Below are 6,988 nucleotides of genomic sequence, written 5' to 3' on the forward strand. Positions count from 1 at the left end.
AAGACTCCACACCAAGAATTCAAGATGGATTCAAGAATCTTGATGATAAGTCTGATTATTTGAACGCCACAAGATAACTTGATAAGTTCAAGATCTCTTTCAAGATAGAAAGAAGAATACTAATATCTCACAAAATAATTTTTGAATTGATTGCTAAACATACAACTTAGCCCCTTTATATAGGGTTCAATATTCTCTAATCTATGCAAATAAACTAAGAACAAGGAATTATTATCTATCTTACCAAATTAGCCACAAATCAGCCAATCTAATTAACAATTATTGATTCTAAATTAAGGAAACATCTAAATCGGAAAATTGATATTCTAAAGCTGAAATTGCACAAGTGAAAGACTCTCCAAAGCCTTGAAAAACGTGATTGCTTCAATTAGACCCTTCCATAACTGATATCTTTGTGATTGACTTCCCTCCAATCTGATTTGGGTCCATTTGAACTGTGAATGGGCTTGTACATGGATTTGAACTCATGTTGGGCCTCCAATTATTTGCCATCTCAACTTCTTCTTGAATCAGCCCATACAATGCTTCCTTGAAACTCTTGGCTCTAAGCCTTGTGATTGGTCCGCCTGGCAAGCTTAGTGGCTCTTGGTGGACTTCGTCTCTTATGGTTCCATTTGCATCATTCTCCCCTTCTTGAGAAATATTTGTCCTCAAATCTGCATCACCTACATCAAATAGAGATAAGTCAGAAACATTAAAGCTAGTACTAACACCATACTCACCAGGTAGTTCAAGTTTTTAGGCATTGTCATTGATACGTTCCACCACTTGAAATGGTCCATCACCCCTTGGAAGAAGTTTAGATCTTCTTTGTTGAGGAAACCGATCCTTTCTCATATGTAGCCATACCCAATCTCCTGGTTTAAAGACAACTTTCTTGCGTCCCTTATTAGCTTGCTTGACATATTGCTTAGTCCGACGCTCTATATGTTGCCTTGCCTTCTCATGAAGTTGTTTTACGAAATCTGCTTTTTTTTCGCCATCTAAGTTAACACGTTCATCCAAAGGTAAAGGGGTTAAATCCAAAGGAGTCAAAGGATTAAAACCATAAACAATCTCAAATGGTGAAAACTTAGTTGCAGAATGAACACAACGATTATAAGCAAATTCAACATGCGGTAAACAATCTTCCCTAGTTTTCAAGTTTTTTTGTATAATTGCACGCAATAAAGTAGACAAAGTCATATTCACTACTTTTGTTTGACCATCAGTTTGTGGGTGACATGTAGTAGAGAACAACAATTTAGTTCCTAACTTACCCCCACAAAGTCTTCCAAAAGTAACTTAAAAACCTTGCATCTCTATCAGAAACAATAGTCTTTGGCATGCCATGCAACCTAACAATCTCACAAAAAAATAAATTCGCTAGATGTGATGCATCATCAGTTTTATGGCATGAAATAAAGTGAGCCATTTTAGAGAACCTATCAACAACCACAAAAATTGAATCTCTCCTTCTCTTTTTCCTAGGTAAACCCAAAACAAAATCCATAGAGATATCAACCCAAGGTGCATTTGGAATAGGTCGGGGAGTGTACAAACCATGTGGTTGAAGCCTAGATTTGGCTTGCTTGCAACTAATGCATCTTGCACAAATTTTCTCTATATCATGTTTCAAAATTGGCCAAAAGAAATGCTCATGCAACACACCTAAAGTCTTAGCCACCCCAAAGTGTCCCATCAAACCACCACTATGTGATTCCCGAACAAGTAATTCATGCAAAGATGAATGTGGCACACATAACTTGTTCTCCCGAAATAAAAAACCATCATGCAAATAGAACTTCTCGTATGCCCCATTAGTGCAATTTTGAAAACAATCACCAAAATCAGAATTCGTTGCATACAAGTCCTCAATATACTCAAATCCAAGCAACTTAGTACTAAGTGTTGAAAGCAAAACATACATTTGTGACAATGCATTAGCAACTATGTTCTCCTTACCTTGCTTGTATTTGATAACATAAGGAAAAGTTTCGATGAATTCCACCCACTTGGCATGACGCTTGCTCAATTTATATTGACCCTTTAGATTCTTCAAGGATTCATGATCGCTATGAATCACAAACTCTTTTGCCCACAGGTAGTGCTGCCATGTCTCTAGAGTTCGAACCAATGCATACAATTCCTTGTCATATGTAGGATAGTTTAAAGGCGCCCCACTTAATTTTTCACTAAAGTATGCAATTGGTCTTCCTTCTTGCATTAGTACACCGCCAATACCTATACGTGATGCATCACACTCAATTTCAAACATTTTAGTGAAGTTAGGCAAAACAAGTAATGGTGCATTAGTCAATTTATCCTTGATGAGTTGAAATGCCCTTTCTTGTTCCTCTCCCCACTTGAATGGAACGTTCTTCTTGATAACTGTTGTAAGAGGTGCTGCTATGCTGCTGAAATTTCGAACAAAGCGCCTATAAAATCCAGCCAAGCCATGAAAGCTCCTTACTTGAGTCACCGATGTAGGCGTTGGCCAATCTCGAATCGCCATCACCTTTTCCTCATCAACCTCTATACTAACAACATAAACAAGCCTCTTACAGCAACATAAACAAGACTCATCAACCTCTATACCTTTTCCTGTACTAACAACATAAACAAGAGACACAAGTTTGTCCGTACAGAAAGTACATTTCTTAAGATTAGCAAACAACCTCTCTTTCCTTAAAACCTTTAAAACAAGTGCTAGGTGTTCAACATGATCATTAAGGTTTTTGCTGTAAATTAGAATATCATCAAAATACACAACTACAAAGGAATGCATGTAAACTATGGTTCATGAGCCTCATAAAATTACTAGGTTCATTAGTAAGCCCAAAAGGCATAACCAACCATTCGTACAAGCCATATTTTGTTTTAAATACAGTTTTCCACTCATCACTTTCTTTCATTCTAATTTGATGATAACCACTCTTAAGATCAATTTTAGAGAACACGCAGGACCCATGCAATTCATCTAACATATCATCTAGTCTAGGAATAGGATGACGATACTTTACCGTGATACTGTTGATGGCTCGACAATCAACACACATCCTCCATGTCACATCATTCTTAGGTACTAGCAACACCGGAACTGTACAAGGGCTCATACTCTCCCTAATATGTCCTTTCCCCAGTAGCTCATCAACCTGCCGTTGAAGTTCCTCTGTCTCCTCGGGACTACTCTGATAGGATGGCCGGTTTGGAATTGTTGCACCTGGTTTGAAGTTAATTTGGTGCTCAATTCCTCGAATTGGTGGTAAGCCTGGCGGTACCTCTTCGGGAAAGACATCTTGAAATTCCTGCAAAAGTGAAACAACATTGCTCGACAATGATCCGACAAGTTTGTTAGTACTCAAAAGGGCCTCCTTGTACATAAGTACTATAATGGGCTGTTGCGATAATAAAACTCTCTTGATCTCACTTTTTTTTTGCAATGAAGTTTTATTTTTCCCCTCGCGCGCTCTCATTTTTTTTATCACTCTCTTTTGTTTTGACACTTCTCTCCTCTCTTCTCCCCTTTTCTTTTCTCTCAATCTCAGCATCTCTCTGTTTTTCTTTACACTTCTTACTCTTTTTTTGTATCTTGAGTTGATCTTCAAGAACTTGTTTGGGACTTACGGTACAAGTGTCATGGGTTGTTTTTTAATGATTAAAGAGTACATATTGGTGTACCCGTCATGTGCTGCTCGGCGGTCGTCCTGCCATGGTCTCCCCAATAGGACATGGCATGCTTGCATAGGCACCACATCGCACAACACTTCATCCTCATACTTGCCAATGGAGAATGCCACTAAAACTTTCTTTGTCACCTTGATTTCTCCACTATTGTTTAGCCACTGAAGTCGGTATGGTCGAGCATGCCTCAAGGTAGGCAAACCCAATTTCTCAACTAATTCAGTACTTGCAACATTAGTGCAGCTCCCACCATCAATAATAACGCTGCAAACCTTACCATTTACAAAACAACGAGTATGAAATAAGGTTTCTCGTTGATTGTTCTCTTCTTCCTTACCTTGTGCGCAGCTCGCCTTGCCACTAATAACTCACCCTCTGCAGAATATTGCCCTTCGTATGTATCTCCAAAAGATGGTAGCTTATCTACCTCGTCTTCCTTTTCATTCTCCGATTCGATCTCTTCTTGGGCATTTATCACCATAACCTTCTTGTTAAGACACTCACTAGCTATGTGTCCCATGCCATGGCACTTGAAACATTTAATATCTCGATTCTTGGAAGTGGAGGGTTCAGTGTTACCTTGTTTGAATGTTGTCCCTGGCCTGGCATCCTTAGAATGTTCGAATTTAGGTTTAGTTGATGGCCATTCATCCCGTTTAGGTGCTGCCTTCCACGAATTTGAAGTGATTGCACATGTTCCCTTCCTAGCCAAATTCCTCCGCTTCAGTTATTGTTCGACTTTGATAGCTTGGTGCACCATATCCGTCAATTCCACATAGTGTTGCATCTCCACAACATCTGCTATTTCACGATTTAAGCCATGTAAGAATCTAGCCATGGTAGCTTCCCTATCTTCTTGTACACTTGCTCGGATCATAGCAACTTCCATTGTTAGCACCTCTTCCCAACTCGTCATCTTGCCTAGGCCTTCTTCCATTGATACTTCCCAAATCGTCGTCTTGCTTAGGCCTTCTTCCATTGTTAGCACCTCTAAGTCTTCTTCATCTTCAGAATCACCCCATTGTGCCCTTGGTTTCACTCGCCTAGGTGGGTGCTGCCTCTTTGTTGTCTCCTCCTCCAATTTGTCTATCCTTTCATGAATTTGCTCCAACTCCATTCTCATCACCCGCCTCATCTCGCTCACCAATGCTTGCATTTGGAACTTTGAAATGCTTGGTTGTTGCCCCTCTTCAGTTGAATTATCTCCTCCGTTTTGTGACATGTTACGAGATCTTTAAGATAATATTAAAAACCTCACAAACACTCCCTCACGTGTTTCCCTCAATATGATGTCACTCACACTCGTTTTTAACACTCAATCGGCTTTTACCCTCTTATATTCTCACCACTAGCCTTTTTCCGCTCGTTGTATCTTCTTTTCACTCTTAATTGAACTCAAGAACAATCGAGAATCAAATAGCGATTCAAAGTGAGAATCATTCAAACAAATCACAAGAATCAAGAATTAAAGTCCTAACAGATGCAAGTAATTTCTGTAGAGATAAATGCTAAAGAATGTGGAAATCTAGAAGAACAAGAATAAAGATACCATATTGAAGATTACGCAGATATTTTCTTTCCTTTCTTTTCTTTTTTTTCTTCTTTTTTTCTTTTTTTTCTTCTTTTTTTTTTTTTTTTTTTTTTTTTTTTTTTTTTTTTTTGCTTTCTTTGAGCACAAAAAATACGAAATTACAAGATAAAGTGAAACTTGCCTTTGAAACCAAGGCTCTGAATACCAACTGATATGAAATACGTCAACATATGACGAAACCCAATGACCCCAATAACAATATATGGTTTTGGAACCCCAAGACCCCCCAAAGAAACAAGTTTGTCGAACCTTGACCCAATGATTTGTAAATCACGAACCAAGGTTACAATGGATATGAAGACTCCACACCAAGAATTCAAGATGGATTCAAGAATCTTGATGATAAGTCTGATTGTTTGAACGCCACAAGATAACTTGATAAGTTCAAGAGCTCTTTCAAGATAGAAAGAAGAATACTAATATCTCACAAAATAATTTCTGAATTGATTGCTGAAACATACAACTTAGCCCCTTTATATAGGGTTCAATATTCTCTAATCTATGGAAATAAACTAAGAACAAGGAATTACTATCTATCTAATCAAATCATCCACAAATCAGCCAATCTAATTAAGAATTATTGATTCTAAATTAAGGAAACATCTAAATCAGAATATTGATATTCTAAAGCTGAAATTGCACAAGTGAAAGACTCTCCAAATCCTTGAAAAACGTGATTGCTTCAATTAGACGCTTCCATAACTGATATCTTTGTGATTGACTTCCCTCCAATCTAATTTGGGTCCATTTGAATTGTGAATGGGCTTGTACATGGATTTGAACTCATGTTGGGCCTCCAATTATTTGCCATCTCAACTTCTTCTTGAATCAGCCCATATAATGCTTCCTTGAAACGCTTGGCTCTAAGCCTTGTGATTGGTCCGCTTGGCAAGCTTAGTGGCTCTTGGTGGACTTCGTCTCTTATGGTTCCATTTGCATCACTAAGCTAAGGGTTGATCTAGTGGAAACCTCTCCGACGCTCAAGTTAGACGTGTGGATTGCAAAAGTTGTCGAGATAATTCACAGAGTTGTGGATATGATCCAGCCATATATCGAAGTTAATGCCAAGCTAACCAAAGTGCAAACTCTCAGTGTGAATGTTGATGAGATGACGGTTCCTGGAGAGATGCTTCAATCATAATATTAATGAGACGGCGGTTAAGACTGCAGTATACAACTATTTTAGCAGCAGTCATTTTTTTTTTTTTTTTATAAGCAGCAACAACAGTCATTTTCAAAAATATTTTTTATCCTTTGCGTTATATTGTGACCCGGATCACCCATTTAAGAACCAAAGAATAAAACATCTCTCAGTATTTATGCCCTTAATTTTTACTTTAAATTCGATATATCCATTAAGAATAGAACACCGAATATTTGCGAGGTAAATTTAGTTGCCAAAAGAGGAAAAAGCAAGAAGAAAGATGACATTTGTGGACCCGGTGACCTAGTCATTGCGTCAAATCTTGAAAGCTTTATAGCCATAGACCATAGTCATTTCTAAGTAAGCAAAACTACCTGAAATAGTGCACAAAGAAATTGCTTTTTGGTTTTCTTTTGAAAATTGAGAAATCAATCCGTATGTATGTAATATTTAACGATTCAAATTAAAATATTGCAAGTTTTAATCGTATTTTTTTTCGGGTTTGATTTCTTTGATGTTGCTGTGAGATCAAACGAGATGAGTAGCTCAAAGGTCGAGGCGGATAATTG

General features: G+C 37.9%; 1 pseudogene; it reads right to left on the bottom strand.

Annotated features, from left to right (window-relative positions):
- Nucleotides 1–384: 384 nt before the first annotated feature.
- Nucleotides 385–4,906, bottom strand: LOC105950964 (uncharacterized; annotated as a pseudogene).
- Between the last annotated feature and the right edge of the window lie 2,082 nt (nt 4,907–6,988).

Source organism: Erythranthe guttata, chromosome 1 (genome assembly GCF_056151865.1).
Source record: "Erythranthe guttata isolate IM_541 chromosome 1, IM_541, whole genome shotgun sequence".
NCBI lineage: Eukaryota > Viridiplantae > Streptophyta > Magnoliopsida > Lamiales > Phrymaceae > Erythranthe > Erythranthe guttata.